The 18,962-nt window shown below is 40.7% G+C and overlaps 1 protein-coding gene across 9 annotated transcripts in view; it reads right to left on the bottom strand.

The window, feature by feature from the left end:
* Window positions 1-18,962, bottom strand: part of NDST2 (N-deacetylase and N-sulfotransferase 2) — a 136,858-nt gene that overhangs the window by 76,566 nt on the left and 41,330 nt on the right. For 6 of the 9 annotated variants that reach the window (XM_071811818.1, XM_071811822.1, XM_071811819.1 and 3 more), the window contains exon 2: window positions 5,385-5,458. The gene's annotated coding sequence lies outside the window, so the exon portion shown is untranslated. Of the gene's footprint in view, window positions 1-5,384; window positions 5,459-7,326; window positions 7,436-14,596; window positions 14,745-18,962 lie in introns of those variants that run through there. The other 3 variants (XM_071811820.1, XM_065843306.2, XM_071811817.1) reach the window with 2 other exon arrangements.

The raw sequence follows: 18,962 nt of genomic DNA, 5'->3' as shown, positions 1-18,962 counted from the left end.
AGACTGTGGAACAAAAAATTTGTTCATGTGACAGTCATTTCTAACTGTGCTATAATTATTATTATTTTCTATTCAAGACCCCAGTTTTCTCACTCAACTTTAAAACAACATAAATATCCAATGGCTATTTGTCTGCTAACAAAGGTGGAGAGGCACCATCATGCCAAGTTCCCAAACAAATACTTGCCATTTTTTTCTAGTCACGTTTAACCTTATTCTGAGCTGCTTTGGGTGGTAGCCTGTGGCTACCAGCAGCACTGCACTTACATTTTGCCTTTGGACGTTTCTGCGTCTTGCTAGAAGTCTGTAGCAAATCTTGTCACCTAAGGGGTTGCTTACACAGGGAAAGGAAACTCATCTGTCTCACATCTCTGGAAGGCTTTTCTCCAACAGATATCTGTATTTATTTTAGAAAGGCGTCTTTCCATATCCATCTGCAGTAGCACACAGTTTTGTAACACAGCACCAAAGCTGCGTACCACAGCATAACACTTCAGCAGAGCATGTTTCAAATCTGTGGTGGGTTATAAATTGGCTAAACGGTTTTCCACAAAGTGAACCAGATCAGACATGCTTGAATCTGGAATAGACCTCAAAATCCAAAGGCAGAAACTGCCATAATTAAGAGAAATAAGCTATTTAACAGTATGATTTTTTTTTTTTAATTAAAAGATGGTTTCATCACAAAAATTTAAGCAGGTGTATTCAGTTGATTCCCACTGAAAAGCTAAATCTACTTTAGAGCAAAACGAAACATGAAACTCAATCTTCTTTGCTATTGAGACAAATTAGAAAAAGACTAGCTGCTGTAAATTAATCAGTAACCTACTATCTACTGACATAGCACTGTAGAATGCACAGCCCACATACCAGGACTACCTGATGCGCTGTTTTGTTACACCTAAGAATTACTTATGTGGCCTCTGAAATGACAAGCATAATAATAAATAATAATTTATAATTGCTGCATGTTCTCTCAGTCACTGAGGTACCTGTCCATATAGCATGAAGAACAGCACTGACCTAAAAACTAGACTTAAGATTTCTGGACTAGGCTTAAAAAGAACAAGGTTCAAATGAGAACTAAAATACATTAAATCTTCTTACAGATTAGCTAATCTATACACCAAAGCTATAGCACCAAAAGGCTGGGCCTTCTTGCTTCCAGTTAAGAGGCACTTTCCTGCATGAGCTGGACCATGCTTCCTTTTTCCACTAGCATATATTTTGCATTTAAGCAGCTGTTCCTCATCAATGAGAGTTAGATATTAACACTTCATATGACATGAAAACTTATGTCAGAGCCTTCTTTCAAAAAACAGAAAGACATTCTCCACACTAGCTCTGTGCCATAGGCCGGACAGCACTTAATTTGCTGTACTGACAGCGTAGCAACCACATACCTATGCATCCTCCATCAGTATCACTGATTTGTATGGAGATCAAGGACAAAGTATGGCCATTAGACAGCAACTACATTTCTAGCTGGAGAATTTCATTCTTGTCTTTGGAATACTCAGCAGGAAAATTTGAGGTTAACCACCTTTAAAGCCAAGGCTATCTTGCTTCTCTGTTTCTTTCCATTTCACTCCTCTGTTTTAGCTCCTTCCTGTCCCTTCTTAACCGTCATCTCTCTTTAGCCTCTGATCACATTGGCTGATCCCTTGGTTTCTTCCCAGGAAGAGAGCTCACAGGGAATTTACAGGGTTCAGTGCATAATTTTTCTGTATGCCCCAGGTCCTGCCCGCCCAAAAATGCTTCCTTGCTGAGCATGTCCTGACAATGAAGTTTAACTAAAGCATTCGGAGGAAAAACTAGAAACAAATATGTGGAGACTGAGGCCAGGCTTTCCAGTGGAAGGTCACCTACTCTGAACCACCCCTCCATCACTGACAAAGATACCCCATATTCATCATTCTCAAGTGTTCAAAGCACTCTTCAAGGCCAACTTTGTTTCTCTTATGCAAAAATGGGAGAAAAAGGCATACACTCAGGCTAAGGCTTTTTACCTCTACTTTTCTGAAATTTGTAACCGTTCCAAAGTTTCTGCAGGGGTAGAAATCAAATTTATAGGGTAGATACAACAGGTACTCGGCACAATCAGCTGTTCTGTTCTATGCTGAAGCACGAAGTCCAAGCACAAAATAAATGTACTAAGTATTGTTTAAAAAGTCAACCATAAAGACATTATTTTTTTCACAGTAAACTAGCAAACAGGAAAAGCAGAACTCTGGGAAATTAATCAGCCTGTCTAGGAATCCATTGTGCACACTATTTCTTTGAATGTAAAACACAGGCTTCAAATGCAGCTGCATCTATTACATAATTCACATCTTCAAGTAACTGTAAAGGCACCATAACAATCTCTGCTTGTGCACAAGGCACCTGTAACAAACCATCAGTCCTACCTGAGGAAAATACAGTAGAGACACAATACTTAGAGAATGAATTGCCTTTTGGCCTCCAAGAAACAGCACTGAAATTCCAATTTGTCCTAATTATAACATATGTCTGTATTTTTGATATAGCAAAGATACATAGGTGCAGTTTTATCACTTTCACAAAAGAGCAGTCTCTTTTCAGCTGAAAACGGGTCTGAAAAATGTTTCCTTAAGACTGAACATGCAAGACACTTGAAATTCAGGTGCTTCCTCCACCAAAACGTTAACACTTTTAACACTGCTTTTCCACAAACATTCTATTTATAAACAATTTCTTGAAACAGCTGTAAAACAAACAGTTGAAGACCAAAATTGTGCTAGTGTGTTTCACTTCTCCTCCCTTTCCAGAGCATGTGCCACAGCCAGTGTCTCACATGAAGTACAAAAGAGTACCTCTAAACCAGCAGACAGACGATATGAAAATCTATTAAAGACATCTTATAATAGTTGATTCCAAATTAATTTTACAGTCCTAAGGTTTGAAAAGGTGAAGAAAAAAAGTCAGTGCTGGATAAATTTCATATAATCATCTGAATGGCTCTATTGTCTCTTTCGTCATGCTGAAGTTTGCTTTGTTGTTGTTTTCATCTTTCCTTTTAAAATAACCTCCTGCAGCTCCAAGCTAAAGATCTTCCTGGAGCTTCTATGTGACAGCTGCAGTATCTTAGCCATCTGTTTAATTTATATTTGCTAATGCAGCTCCTGCTGTTTTCAACTGACAGCTTTTTTCTCTCTTATTACCCCCACACGGGAAATCAATGCACTTGCCAAAGTTTCTCTATAGTCTCAGATGTCAAATCAAGTCTAGTAACAAAAGGTGATGAATGAGGCTCCTAAGCACCTCCCTTTTGTTTTATTAAAATTATGAAAATCTGTAAGGGGTTTTTATGCTGTTACTTTAAAGAACAAGTACAAACAAAAAGAAAGGAAGGAGTACAGAAACAAGGAGGGAGATAGTAAAGGGAAATCGTAGCCCCTTCTCAACATGGTAATTCTGTGGGAAGGCTGAGGCTGGAGGATCTCCAAGGTACTCTCAGAAGCAGAATATCCATTCTATCCATTCACTAAAGCCATAATTTAACCTCTTCAGTCATCTGTGCCCACCTACGAAACTTCAGGTTTGGCTAACTACTGACTGGCCCTCACTTGTAACCAACATGCCTCCTAATATTTCCAAAGCACTCTGGATCTCAGGAGTATTCACAAATCAATGGGAAATGACGGAGCCCCAAAGCCCACATGTTGCAGTACCAGTAGTCTACGGGTGTCAAACTGATTTTCACCGGGACCATATCAGTCTCACGGCTGCCTTCAAAGGGTCGAACGTAATTTTAGGACTGTATAAATGTAACTACTCCTCCATTTCTACAGTGCTTAAATCATATTCAGTTCTTTGAAGGCAACCGCGAGGCTGATGAAAATGAGCCCCTGGTGAAAATGAGTTTGACATCCCTGCAGTAGTTAGTGCCATCCTATAAAGCCTCCAGCAGAAAGGTGCAGAGCCTGCCCTCTCTGTGCTATCAAAAGACACTGGGTAAAAGCACAAATCGGCTCCTAAAACAGCAGTCAGCCTTATACAGCAAGCACAGATGTTACTGTCCTTGCAACTCCCCTAGAGTATGATAACAAGAAGATTAAAAATCTATCCCTGCTGAAAAGTGACATCAGGTTTAACATAAAACTTTGAAATTGAACATAGATAGCCCCATTCTAGTTAAAGCCGTATCAGCTGGATCACAGTGAGTACTGCAATACCCATTCCAGGTGATGCAACACTCCTATATTACAAGGACCACATTTCAGTGACTAGACCCAGCCCAGAAACAGGCAGACACATTAAATGCAATGAGCTGCACATAAAACAAATCCAGAAGCGTGATCCTCTCTAAATTCCCCCTTAAAACCAACTTTATTAACTGGACTGGCACACAGAAATACAAAATGGGCACTTCCCAAAGGGCTGGAAGATGCAAGCTTTCTGGTGCCAGAGAGAGCCCAGCACAGCAGCTGATAAGGAGCCAGCAGGGATGCATATTTGAGGGAATACTTGAGAGACAACAAGTCATAATCTCTTATTACCACTGTTCCCAAAAGATGATGATGAGAAATTAAATCTATTGTTCTGACACTGGCTCCAGTTCCTAAACATCAAAGCAATTCATGGGATGGAACTCATGACAGCTCCCTATCTTGTGCACAATCAGCCCATCAAGTTCTGGAGGATAAATTCACTTGAAGTAAAATGAACACACTTGCTTTTGAAAGTATGGCAAACTAGTGTCAAAAATAACTACTGCTGCACTCTAGAGAAGGTTACTGCTTCATCTCCATATTCTCACTCCTTCAATAATTGTGGTACAAAAAGGTGATCTTTGAAGAGCATATTGGACGAAACAGAAAAGCTAAAAAGAATAACCTAGAATAACCTTAGGCCTAATATACTAATAGCTACACCACACCTGAGGCCATCACATCCTTTCCTATTCAGGAGATTTTGTCCAAGAGGCAGATAAGTGAACTCTTAATTTCCATTCTGTATCTCAGTCTTTCGATCTGTAAATATACATAAATGTTGATGTACTTCACTATAGTGTTATTATACAGTGTTACACACTAGAATCCAGTACAGATTCTAACACGTTTACAGTGCAGTAACAATACCAAGAGGAGGAAGGTCACCTCAAGGCATATACAGGCCTGAAAACCAGAGGAGTCACAACTCAACTTTACTTGATTACTTGTACTTTAAGGTATTTCATAAGTAACACAATCAAGAATAATAATGTAGATACAGATTAATGTCCCAAGTCACCAAAGATTTGTTTCTTAGGATTTTCATCAATACACCAAACCAAGGACCCTCAAAATATGAATTCTTCCCTAGTGTCTCTTCCTACCACACTACCCAGACCAAAGTTATCCTTCATATCAATTCTTCCTTACCTCAAGAAGTGTATGTGCAGTCTGAGAAAGAGCTGTGTTGTACCAGATGCAGACTGAGTGAAAACACCATGAACCTGGGGAGAGAGAAGAAATTTTGTTTAAATATGTGTACCTGATGGTGTAAGGCAGCAGTATCTTCCGAACTGCAAGCATTTTCCAGACAGGGTGTCTGATTCATTTCAGTACCTGAACTACTGCAGGTTTCAGCTCAGGAGATAACATTAGCGTAGTGCTGATTTTAGTGATCCCTTCAGCCAGGAATGGGAATAACTGAACTGACTAGAAATTACCCAAAGATGCAAATAAAATTAAAAAATTAAAGAAGAACTAACTATAAATTAGGCATACTGGTCTTGTCTTTTTCAGCCGGATTCTTTTGTTTTCCTCCTTCTTCCTGGGTTAATAAGAATTATCGAGTGTTACTTTCACTAGCTGCTGGTCACAAGCTCCCAAAAGAAGGAGGAGGCTCAGCCACGATCCACTGCTCAGTCTGTTGGACGTTACTGTACCTGTTGAGCAGAAAGGCTAAGCCAAGAACTAGGAAGGCCACAGGATTCCAGCTGAGGGAAGAATAGCAGTACAGAGCAAGGTGCTCTCCTAGGTGAGCAAAGAGGTCTTGCACAACAGCATAACAAATGTTGCTAAATCAGGTGCAGGAAACAAAAACTTCAATGTAAAATGGCAACAGACTTTGCAACTAACAAACTGGGTTAATTTCTTCTGTTTAGAGTACACAGCCCAAGGGCCGAACAACACTTTTCTATTCCTTAGGGGCAAACTCAAGTAAATATTACTATTGCTTTCTGTGAGAGATTACATTATGGTAAGTGGTGTATGTATGCATGCCTCCTTTTGGACATCTTTTCACAATTTGACAACACTATATGTAAGGGCAAAAAACCTAATACTTTCTACCAGAAGAAAATCTGCTGCCTTTTTTTTTCCTTCCATAAAAAATACCTCTGCTATGCAACTTATTAGCACATGCAAACCACACAGCCCTGCAGGCCTTTCCCGGAACCGGAAAATAAAAAAGCACCTTTGCCATTCATATTGCAGAGATAAAAAAATACTTCAAACTGAGTACGTTTGTTTTAGGAAGAAAGCCATTATTCAAGGGTAGATGGATTTAGCAGCAGAGTCAGGTACAGGATTATCTGTCCTCTCAATCTTTTCCATAAATGTTCTGAACACTGAGTATCCCAGGAGAAAACATCTGAACTAAACGCTTTATTCTTAGCTTGGTCAGACATCACTTGATACAGCCTTCAATTAAGCACTAACAAACTAAGGCAGCTTTCCATTGTCCAGGACAGTGGAGGATGGGATTTGCCATGTAACGGGAAAACCCCGAGCACACAATCCCTGCTGCACAGGGGCAAAAGCTTAGTGTCTTTGTGCTCTGCAGTGACCCAGGTCCTGGGAAGAGTCTTGGCAGGGGTACAGAGGCAGCCCCATAAGAAATCCCATCTGACAAATGCCTCAAAGCAGAAGAGATCACTGTATATATAACATGGTAGTTTTTCTCCAGTTGTCCCTCCTGGAGCTGCTGCTCTCATCAGCTCCATTGCTCCAAGTCTTGCATAGGCAGAGCTTTAGCCCAAATGTGCAAGTTGTAGACTCCAGCTGGCTCCTGAATGCTCCCCCAAAGCCAGCTTCCCAATGTCCCACGTGCTGGGAGCACAACAGCAGAGACACCACGAGTGGTTCTGAGCAAAGCTGGCAAAGTTTCAGCAGGAGAATTAGCTCAGGGTCCAAACCATGCAAAAACATACATAAAGCTTCCAGGTCTGAGCCTGGGATTTCTGTATGGATAACCTGTCACCTGAATAACACACTCATGGAAACGAAAACATTACCTGTGAAATTTAAATACAAGAAAGGCCAATTTCAGTACCTACACAGTAATTCAGAGGTAAAAAAAATAACCTATGATGCTTACTTCGGCTATTTGCAACATCCCCCATCCAGTATTTGAAATCTCATCCTCTGAAGTTTTGCCTGTGCGTACTCACTTCCCAGCAACCTCAGGCATTTGCCAAGAGCCACTTCTGCAAAGAACATAAAGATGATACTCTCAAGGAAATCAGACTTGACCTTCTAGGCTGTCCCATATATGCAAGTAATATACTTAAACATGACTGTCCATATACACATAGCATTTTAAAAGCAAACCATTATAGACTTTAATACTCACCACCCTGAACCTTAACTCTGAGCTCCAACAAATAGGTCACAGCTTCCACAAGAAGTCTTTTGCTAGTTTACTTTAAGCACAGAAGACAACAGTTTCAACAAATTCCAAAGAAAAGTTTTACCTTCCAGAAAACCAAGTTCTTTTGTTCATCTGCACCTTAGGAGCTTAGATTTAAAATGAAAAGGCAAGTACAGCTGCTCACAGCTGATAAGGCCTCATGCTACTGGCATCTATTTATAACTATTAATATGATCCAGAGTAGCAAACCCACACATTATGAACAACTGAAGCAACTGTTCGATAAAATATCAAAATGGGAAGATGGGACTAATGAAGAAAAAGCATATTTGGGTGAAGGTAATAAAAGATCCATATTGTCTCTGAGGATCAACTGGCAAAGCAGAGAATCTCAAAAACCATTTCCAGGTTAGTAAACGATGGCAACTCCTGACAGCATCTTGTTCGTTCTCATCTGAACAGTGGGGCCAGCTCCTCTGACAAGCCAGCTAATGTCTTGTGACTGAGGTCACTGACACACTGGTTTGCGTACAGGCAGGTTCTGCTGCTCTGCACTGCTCAGGAGCGGAGGCATCGCAGGGTGATGTATGGGAGCACCAGGCTGATGTACGGGAGCATGGGTTTGGTGTTTGTGATTAACCTCACACAGTGCCTGATTTGTGGGGTTGTCAAGCACAGATGGAAACATAATTTTAAGGTCCCAGGAAATAAGGAAGAGGAAATTGGTCCTATGGGGTTAGGCCCAAGAGAGAGCAAATAGGAGAGCAAATGGAACAGGACTGAACAGCAGTGTGTTTCCACCTATGGCCATGCTAGCTTGACTCAGAGCCGACATTACTCCTGCAGATGATACTCAGCCCGCGTCTGAAAACTCCTGCATAAAAGGACATGGCAACTCACACAGTTATTACACTGCAATGAGATACTGTTCAGAGGAGCATAAACTGCAGCTTGTCCTGTACTCATCTGCAACACAGTATTGCTCAGCGGCTTACCCAAAAGCATTTACAGAGGAGAGTTCATAGTTCAGGGTACAGCTCCACAAGGAGCATAAACCAAATGTAGTGGCTACCAGCAAAAAAGATGGACCCGCATCCCTGGCTATTCATAGCACACTGATCCAAATAACTAATCCATCAAAAAATTACTATCAGTCTCTCAGATTTATGAGCTGACTGAATGCACCCTACAGATGCCTGATTGCAGGAACTGAAGCAAGACAGAAATGCCACAACTGCAGCAGACGAGATCAACACTGACCTTTCCAGGAGAAGCACGGTCTGACATCCCCTTTCACAAAACAGTATCTTTTTTATAACTCAGACTAGAGGGGAAGGCAGGGGACATAGATGCTGGCTAGAGAACGTCCTAGTCCATTAGACCGTGTTTTGTGTGTTTAGTCCTTAATCTTGAGAATTACTATGCAACTGAGATACTGGTTATTAATTTTTCTATCTAGACTTTTAAACTATAAAATGGTAACAAACTTTGAATATGTTCTAGGAGTCCAAACCCTGTAAGAGTGAAACACAAGCAGCATTTTCAGAAGCCCTCCCTAGTGCACCCTCCTGTTCTACAGTATCTGAGCTGCAAAAAAAAAATGTTAACTTTTATTTAAAACAAAAGCAAATACTACTTTCAGATATCCCTTCCCCTACTTCTCTCCATTCTGCTCTACTGAGAAAATAAAAATCCAGTATCACAGCTGGTAAAGAGGAATGCAGAGCCAACGACAGACAACCAGGCTGGGTGGGGAGGGATGTATTGGTATCCAGTGCTACAGCTCTAGAACAAGACTGAAGGAGAGGATTTCACAGGGACAAATCTGAAATAGCCAGTAGCTGGCCTTGAGGCATTCACTACACAAATCCATTTGTGAGGGGCACCCCTCGTGTTGCACCCAAATTAGTCTGCTATTCCTAGTCTTTATGGTAAACTGACATCAAACACCTATTCAAAAATCCAAGGTTAGAGTATTTCCATTAAAGAGATTTAATCCTACTTCTTGTCAAGCCTCCTGTGCCGTATTTTGTTTTACCATTTTTCATTTTGATTTTGTGTTCCAAATTTAGGTTATGGTAAGACAACAAGAACTTCAGTTGCTATGCATAATGTAAAATAAACTAATAAATAGAAAATCTCAGCTCTGAGAATTCAATGCTATACATCTATAGATAATGCAAGCATCAATATGTGCACAATGTTTAAGCAGAAGAAAAATCAGTCAGAAAATCAGACACTGACCAAGGTAGTTTTAAGTATAAAGTATGCCAGATGCAGTAGAGTGACTGCGACAGCAATTACAGGCAAGAGCAAATGTAGAGTACCTGAAATTGTCACATTTTCTTCCAGTCAAACCTTCACGAGTATTTAGCAATCATTCAAATCTCCCCATCCCCAGTGAGCAGTAATACTGTACATCTGAGTCTTTTAACCAGCAGCCACATGGTTTATGGAGCAGCAGCTCTGCCAGGTGAGGGGAAATGATCGCCTGTTGTGCTGACCTAGCACAGAAACACATTTTGTCTCCGCTGGAAATTGTTCTTACACAACCAGTGCTCTCAATGCACTGGAAAATAGCTTAGATAGCTGATATCACAGATTTTAATATTCTGACTGTGGATATGGACATCAAACTCCCCACTGCCTCTCATTTCTCACACACTTAATGTGTTGATTTAATTATAAGCCTGTAATTCAGTTTACATTTCACAGGAAGGAAAACGTAGAGAGATTCCAGGAAATGACACTTGAGTTAAGAGAATAAGCAAATGAAGAGCACAATGCTCATTTTTTGCCTGTAGACCAGTCTACAACAAAAGGGCTTAAAAATTCACTTGACCAGAGCTGGCAGGAAACCTCTGCAAAAGCTAAACTAAAATTAATTTTCCAGACTTTAAGGTTACAAATGTAAGTTGCAAAGTACAAATCAGTGGAGAGCCATCTTCATAAATCCATGGACAGACAGCTTCAGTCTGCTGCTCTGCTCAGGGCTTCTTCCTCAGCTGCAGCAACCAAAGCTTTGGCTTTGCCCATCTTCACTGTGGCCAGAGCTTTGCCCATCCTCACTACGGCCAAAGCTTTGCTCACTAACCGGGGCACCGGGACAAGGGCAGGGACAGGAGCAGAGCTGAAGCAAACGAGGTCAGTTCCATGCAGCACCACCTGGGAAAGCTTCGAACAGAAACCGAGGCACTGATTGCTGAGGAAAAGGTGAAGTAAAACATCCAGCAAACAGAAGGAGGTTTAGAACTGGATCTTCCTCCAGCTGCCTGTATGTAAATAGCAGCCAGTGGGCTTCAGGGGGAGATAAGAAAATGACAAGCTCTGGCTACTGTTCAGATGAGAAAGGAGGAGGGAACAATGACAGCAGCAGAAGGAAAGTATGGCAGGAAAAGACTTCAGGGAGGAACCAATGCATTTCTGGAAGAGGTAAGCGCTACAAGGAAAGGGGCAGACAGGTAAAAGATCCAGATAATGCTGGGAAAATACAGAAATTCATTTAGATATCCTAATTTAATCCAACACAAATAAAAGACAAAAAGCAGCGATTACAAATAATAATAAAATGAAAAATGGTCAAATTATCCAGCAAATTTTCCAAGTCTAAGTGCAACAACTAATTAGATCAACATTTTAATGCAGAATTAGTAACATCTACATGATTGAGCACTCTTTCTCAAAGATGACATAATGACAGATAGCAAGTTAAAATAACACATTCGACAAATTTATTTTACTCCCTTTCAAACTAGCTGTAGCATTAACTGAGATGTAATTTAAATGTACCAAACAAGAAGTTAGCTAGCCATCTATTGCATGGGCTTAATCAGCAATACAGAATTATTCCATTCCTGTATGCCACAGCAATCATGCCAGTAAGGAGCTCTTCAGCCCCCTTAATTGCTATATACAGTATCACTATCTGCTGATGCTCCTCATGCTGCCATTTTTTTTGTCCAAAAATACCATTTATGCATAACATTAATTCCTGGGTTAAAAGATTCCAGGCACACAAGCACAACGGACTGCTGGCATCCACGGGCTCCTGCGCTATGCGACACACACCTCATGATCAGCGATGCTTTATTGCAACAGAGGTTGTGGAAGACTGAACGAATTCACTGACGGGACATTACTAAGCCCAACAGCAGAGGACATCCTGACCACTCTGGGATTCCTTCATTTTGCTGCATTTCCAAATCCGACTTATTTTTTGAGGCTCAGGGAAGATGTTTCGGAAAGACCACAGATTCAGAAAGCTTGGATTTGAAAAAATAGTTGAAGCTGACATTAAATCACATATCATTTGGGTGTTTGCATTTTGCTTTTAGCATTTATACTTTGTACAATGTAAATGATAGGTCTCGGGTGCACCAGGTTATTGCGGAATTCAGTAATGGTGAATTCAAGATTAAATACGAGAACTAGACTCCATAATCAAAACCTAATGCAAAGGGTAAAATCTTCAGGATCTCCATAGCTGGAGGATTCATGTCATTGTGCCTCTGTAGAAGAATCTAGACACTAGTAGATTAACAAACAATGCCAGCAGCAGCCAACCTTCAGAATAGCAGAAAAAACACTGTAAGAGAACAGTGTGTACCAGAAAGGATCACTGGATTATAGTTGCCACCACCTAAGCACCAATTTCTGAAGCCAGGAGGTATTTCTAGGTATAATAAAGAAAAAAAAGTCATCTTTGGTGGTTAATGGTACTGACTACAGTATACTCATGAAAATCTTGGAATGTGTAAAACGCCTGAGTGACAGTTTACAGAAGAGCAGTTACAAACCCAGTATTTTGCAACTGTGAATCTGAGTGGGACATTAAATTTTTTTCCAAGAATAATTTCACCAAAGACCAGATGGAATGAAGCAGAGAAGCTATCAGACATGTCCTAGTAATAAACTTTATTGTGGTTATTGTTATTAAGTTAGTCCAATTCTCATTAGGGAAAACATAAAAATCAAAATAACCAATCAAGTAAAGGTTGATCTTGGTAGGGGGAAGAGAAGGAGGCATTTCAGAGGGCAAAGTGAATCTAAATATAACCATGTGGAAAACTAGAGGAACATTTTTCAGAAGCTGAAACCTGTCCGAAATACACAGAAAAACTTCTGACAACCTCTAAAATTATTAGCATAACAATCCTCACAAACAGAGAAGGAGAGAAAGATCAGGAATTTCATCTCACGCAAACTCATCAGCAGGTAAGAGTACATTTTTTTTCATAGAGAAGGTTGTATCCAAGTAAAAAAACTCCAACAGGTTAGTAGAATAAATGAAAATATGTGTGTGAGCCTTAATGCTGATGCTGCTTCAGCTCCCTCAAAATCACCATGTTAAAACACAGTTTTACTCATCCCCTATCCCTTACCAACAGTAACATGAAGCTGAGTGCCTATTAAGAAGCTAATCCCAAACTACAGTATCATTCCATGTCCCAATGGACTTCCCCCTCTTTTTCCTCCCTGTATCACTTTCTCGCAACCCCATCTGACATGGGTGATGTATTTATGGTAAAAAGAAGCTGCTTCAGTGATGTATTTTTGAAAAAATGTATGTTTTTTGCAGTACACCAGCAAACCAGGTTCAAACAAGGAAATCAAAGTCCTCTATATTATCTCATGTGACTAAAAGTAATCTGGTAATCAGGTCCACTACGCATGCATCCTTCTAGGAAATCCCTATCTTTGGGGACAATGATACTACTACAATCTTTACAATAGACTAATTAAAGAATGAGATTGTATATTCATATATATTTCATATATATTTATTTTGTATGTATTGACATAGACACATGCCTTTCTGATGCAGCAATTAAAAATTTCCATTTTAGCACATCAGTGGCCAGACAGCTCACATATCAGCATTTTGGAAGTGGGTTGCACAACAGGAAAAGCGACTGCACAGTAGGAAAACTCCAGCAGGGAAACAACAATACAACAATAAACAGGACATAAAGCATCAAATGGAAAGTGAACTCTTGAGGAACTAAGACAGATGCAAAAGCTGTTGGTGGTAGTGTGGAAAGATGTATTTGTTTAGCAAGTTTAGGAACATATAGAAAGTGTGGAAATATTTATGAGTGCAATGCTTTAAAAAAATGTACTGAAAGAGTTCACAATCGCGTACCAAACACAGCTTTTCAAAAGCACCCATAACAAATTTCTGCATATGACCTTAATCACATTGAAATGCCACCAGCGACAGTGTACCACCAGTATGCATACCTATGCTGGTATGTTCCTGATGCAGCAGGTCTTAGCAGAAAGCTCAAAAAATATTTTCCCACTCCAAACAAGTACACGTTCACAGAACACTTCTGTGTAGAAAAAATGTCTGATTCTAAATTGTAAGGTCATAAAATTTACAAACCATTACTTCCAGAAGCTAAAACCACACACTTATCAAACAATACCAGGTATTCACTTCTCCCAAACTCTATTAAGTGGTCATCAGTCAAAACAACTCCTCCAGTAAAAAAGACAACATTATGCCTTTGAGCACAAGCTGAAAATTCTCCTGATCCCCTCTAAAACCATAGTTATCTTGCATGAAAAGTAACAAATCACAACAAAGAAGTATTTTCTGTGTAATTTACCGTGCTATCATTTTGATTTTTCTGATTTGTAGCTCCATTTCATGCACTTCAGCAGTATCCCCAACATCCCGTTTCAACCCTGGGCCTATCAAGATCCACAATTCCACAAATTTGGTATTAGAAGGTACCTTATTCAGAAGTCTGTTTTGACACTGTGCTAGTAATACTGCATGTAGGCAACCAGTGCACAAGAGGACTGTTAGAATCCCACTGAACACAGACTTCCCTGCTAACTTCAGCATAGCAGCCAGGAAACCAGGCAAGTCGGACTGCAGCAAAGAAATTCCACTTCTCGTGTGACGTGGCACTAAAATGAAGGTTAAAATAAATATGTATGAGAGCAATAGTTTATGCCAGAGCATGCATCATGTTCATTCATTCCTTACCTTTCCCTTTACATTGCAGTGGTTACATCACCCCTCAAAACCCAGTCCAAAGCAGGAACAAGGCTTGTACACGAATCTTTCTTTCCCCGGGTGCCTTGGGGAAGCAGGAGCATGCACTCAAGTGAGCATTCATGCCTCCGCCAGCTTGAGGACAAGGCTCTGCACCGAAGTCCTTAAGACCTTCTCACGGCTGCTGATTTCATCCTCGGAACTAAAAGAGCATCTCAGCAGGACACTGCCAGCCTCCTTTTCAGCTCCCTCTCGCTGACTGCCAGTCTCTGGCAAGTGAAATGTCAAGAACCAGGCAGGGGCGGTGTTTAGAGAAGGAGGGATAAGAGATTCTCACCATACATCAACCTCAAAACCTATTCAGCCGACAACTTGAATGGAACTGGCATTTCATTCTCCATGGTAACCAGAGATGGAAGGAGGTTGGAAAAGAGAGAGAGGACAGACCCGGGAAAATCTGATGTTCAAGAAGCAGGGAAAACTGTAAAGTTTGCAACTCCTCTTTGCTGTGCAAGTTGCACACAGAAGAGGGAAAAGCCCTTTCCCCGTCTGCACAGTCCTCAAGACAAGCTGTCCCACAGCTATGACGAGGTGCCCTTTCTGTGAGCAGGGTACTGATGTGGGGGGAGAAAACCCCTTGTTCTGCACCAGTCCTCCCCAGAGGAAAGACAAATGCATCTTGAACACTGGGAAATAGAGAAAGCTGCAGATTTGTTGCCCAAGAGAAAACAAAAATGCCTGAAAAGGAAAATGTGCTGCTGTTCCTTGTGCAGGACTTCACATTTACAGATTGAAGCCAACTGATACCAACTCAGTGCCAGTACTGACCACAAACTGGAGTAGAGAATTAGTATCACACCCTTTGCCTGCTTTGCATCTCATGTGCAAGTAAATGTTACTTCTACTATGCTGAATCTCTTAGACATGCAGAGAAACAGGGCATTTCTCCTTTTCCAAGTCACACCACAATGAAGCATGGAAGCAGCTAGACTTAAAATTCGGGCAGCACCTTTGCTGAACTCACGGGAGCTCTGGCTAAGTCCGTTCTTATTAACATTTCAGGCCTGGTCATCTTCTGAACTTCTTTTCCTGCTATTTTACATTCATAACTGGAGCTGTCACAGCCAGAATGTGCACAACAGGGAAATTACATTTGGATTCATGCACGTTTGTGTTCCAAGCTGGCCCCATGCAGCTACTGAAAGAGTCTCTGGCTAAAGCACTTATGCAAGATAACTAAACAAAGGACTGAAAAGCTCTGCAAATCCTGGCTGCTGCTGCTGCCATCTTATTTCTTTCTCAATTCTTTACACAGATTCTTTCCTGAAGGATATATTTAAATCTCCCTCCCCCATCCAAGCCCACCACCTCTCAATTCCGAGTTTGTTCTCACTTTTGTATTGCACATGGGACACACTGTTGTGCGGTACATTTTTCGTAGCCTTATCTATACAGAGAGCTTTTTGTTAAAGGTGACCTGCAGAGTTGAGGTCTCCCAGTAGTCCTCATGTACCAGCAAATATGTTTAAAAAACGTAGTTATTTTTAAAGCTTAACAATTTTTCCTCATTGTTTGCATTTGAGTTTTGGACACTCAGCTTTTGATTTCTTACATCTTTATTTACCATTCCTGACACTGCAACCCATAAGGCATGTTAATACACGCCTCTGTCCACTGAACTTCAGCCTTTATCCACCACAAACCATTTCAGATCCATGCAAATACATTTTTGCTTTTGAAAAATACTTTACTTATCTGAAAAAAATGCGTTTACCTTTCTCCTTTGTCTTCCAAAACTCTGAATCTTGGAAAAACCAAAAGGGAACCTCTGAGGGAACAATCCTACAGTCACTTCATTCCTGTGGACACTTTCTATTGCTCTCCAACTCATCACCGCAAGACAGCCTTTTCCTTAGATTAAGGGGGGCATATTTGCCTTTTAAGATGTACTTCAGATACATGGTTTAGAAGTACTTTCCTTCTTCCCTGAAGAACTGAACAAGCAAAATGAGACAAATCCATTCTCTCTCCCCCAGCCAAAGCCAACTAAACTGGGAGCAACACACATCAGCTGGAAGATGTCAACCTCCTACAAGTCTAAAGAAGCAAATAAATGATGTTAAATGCATCTGCACAGTCAGATTAATTTAGTTATTTTCACTTCCCCAGATATTTCAGAATTTCAAGGAGGTATTTCCATCTCTTTTAAAATATATACTACCCACATCTATTAAGATGAAGTTATTTAACATAAAAAGCTTTTTATGTTCCTTTCATAGAACAATCTCTGAGTACTTTGTTATTTTGCTTTGTTACAGAGCACAAAAAGGAAAGAAGGTATTTTTGCCACTTGTCAGAAAGCAGGATCATCTTCTCTGCACTTGCTGTTCACTGAGTTTCACCTTGATCCACTTGAAGGTTTGAAAGCATTGTTGTTTATCCCTAGCTCATGGAAGGGATTTTCTCTCTCTCTGAAGTTGATTCTAACGTACTTCAAAGACTTGCCATCTACTAACATCATCCACTTGTCTTCCTGTGATTCAGAAACTACACCCATAGAAATTGAGAGCTTTCCCAACTCCATTCTAGCAGTCTGCTTTAGGCAAGGGGGGAGATACTCACAAGGTTACCAATATTCAGAAATGTATCAAAAAGCATTCCAAGAGCAGTACTGTCTGTGTGTTTTTCTACAGCCACCAGAACAGGAATGTGAATGTGTCTTATCAACGAGATACACGTTTTGGAAATGAATCTACTATGAATTGGCTAAATCTAGCATCTCAAAGGCACCCTACTGAGAGGTACTGAAGTGAGGAGCATGGCCACACAAAATCAAGGTCTTATCCAGCTTCCCAAAACAGAAGAATAAACAGAACAGTACAGCACAGCCATCATCCAAATAACTGTCCACTACATGTGCCTGTCACACAATAATAAAAGCTGGAATACAGCAATAGCTTCAGGCTGGCTGAGAACAAAACTGACTTCAGTTCTGATCGAGTTTGGTGGTCTCCATGCAGCTTTCAAGTCACAAAAGTTACCATCTCAACTGGTGGGAATTTTATAGAAAAGTGAAATGATGAACCTGAACCAGTGTGGAATCTCACTAGCAGGACAGCATTGGCAATGGCACCTCACAGCCCCCCGTATTGCACCTGCTCTGGGAACAAACACAGATGCTGCTGCCGCAGCTGTGAACCCACAACTAAAGTCACTTTTTTTAAGGAGATGCCTGCTCTGAAAACCTTGCCGTGGCTACCAAGAAAATTAACATGTGAGATGACTATGCTGTGCCACTGCTATGACTCAGCAGTAGAACGCTTTACTACAGCTATTCCCTGAAGTATCACATTAAAATAGGAAAATGAGCAATCCTGTTCTACATTAAGAAAATAAATACATTAAAACTTAGCAAATATGCCAAGATTTGAGTTAAGTATCCGTCCACCAACCAACACAGCTGAGACAGAGCCAGACTTGAGAGTGTCTAACAGAAGATATCTTTAAAGTTGTTTAAATACAACAGAGATACCCTAGCCCCAGATTGACTCCCCTGACATGTGGAAATGGTAGAGAGCAAACACTTTCCTGTAACTTTGAGAAAGGTTGGGTCAACTAGACACTCCACAGGTATCCAAAGAAACTGATACAATGTCATAAATCAAGGGGGCAGCAAACCCCCATTGCTACAAGCCCAAAGAGTGGAGGGACTGGCAGGGCAGCCATGCCTGATACCCACGAGTTTACTAAGACGCTTTACTGGTCCTCAATGCCCTAGTTTCACACAAACCAGAACCCTTCAGCCTCAGAATAATGATTCCAGAGAAGGGAAAAGGGCATTTATCAAGTACAGAGGGCAAAAGACTCAAGTCGACAGGGCAAAAGACTCAAGTCCAACAATGTCCACCCAGGCCAACAGCTACCCCACTGAGTACCACGGGCAAAAGAAGGCAACATCTCAGGCTTCTACGCTTCTGAAGTTACAATTCAGATGGGTTTTTTTTAAGGAATTTTTACTTTCGTTTTTAAACAACACATTAACTTATCATCACCATCTGAAGAATACACACGCATTTTGATTTCAGGTCAGAAGTCACTCACCGCCACAGAAATAATTTATGCAGTTGTTAGGTTAACAGCTTTGCAGATCCTGTCAGTGTCAGAGGTTCATCTGCTGTGCGAAAGGAACATTTATTTTTCTAGTTTGATATTCCCAATTTCATCCCAGTTACACAAAATACAATTTCTAATAAACATGGCAAAAGAACTACAAATTTACCCTTATGCGCATCATGGACTAAAACTCATCTTTTACCAGGCTGAAATGCGGAAGTGAGAAAGAACAAGCAAAAGAGAC

The sequence above is a fragment of the Patagioenas fasciata genome, chromosome 8 (assembly GCF_037038585.1).
Source record: "Patagioenas fasciata isolate bPatFas1 chromosome 8, bPatFas1.hap1, whole genome shotgun sequence".
NCBI classification, from domain to species: Eukaryota; Metazoa; Chordata; class Aves; order Columbiformes; family Columbidae; genus Patagioenas; species Patagioenas fasciata.
The sequence above is the reverse complement of the archived record's forward strand: the minus strand, read 5'-3'. Positions and strand labels throughout refer to the sequence as shown.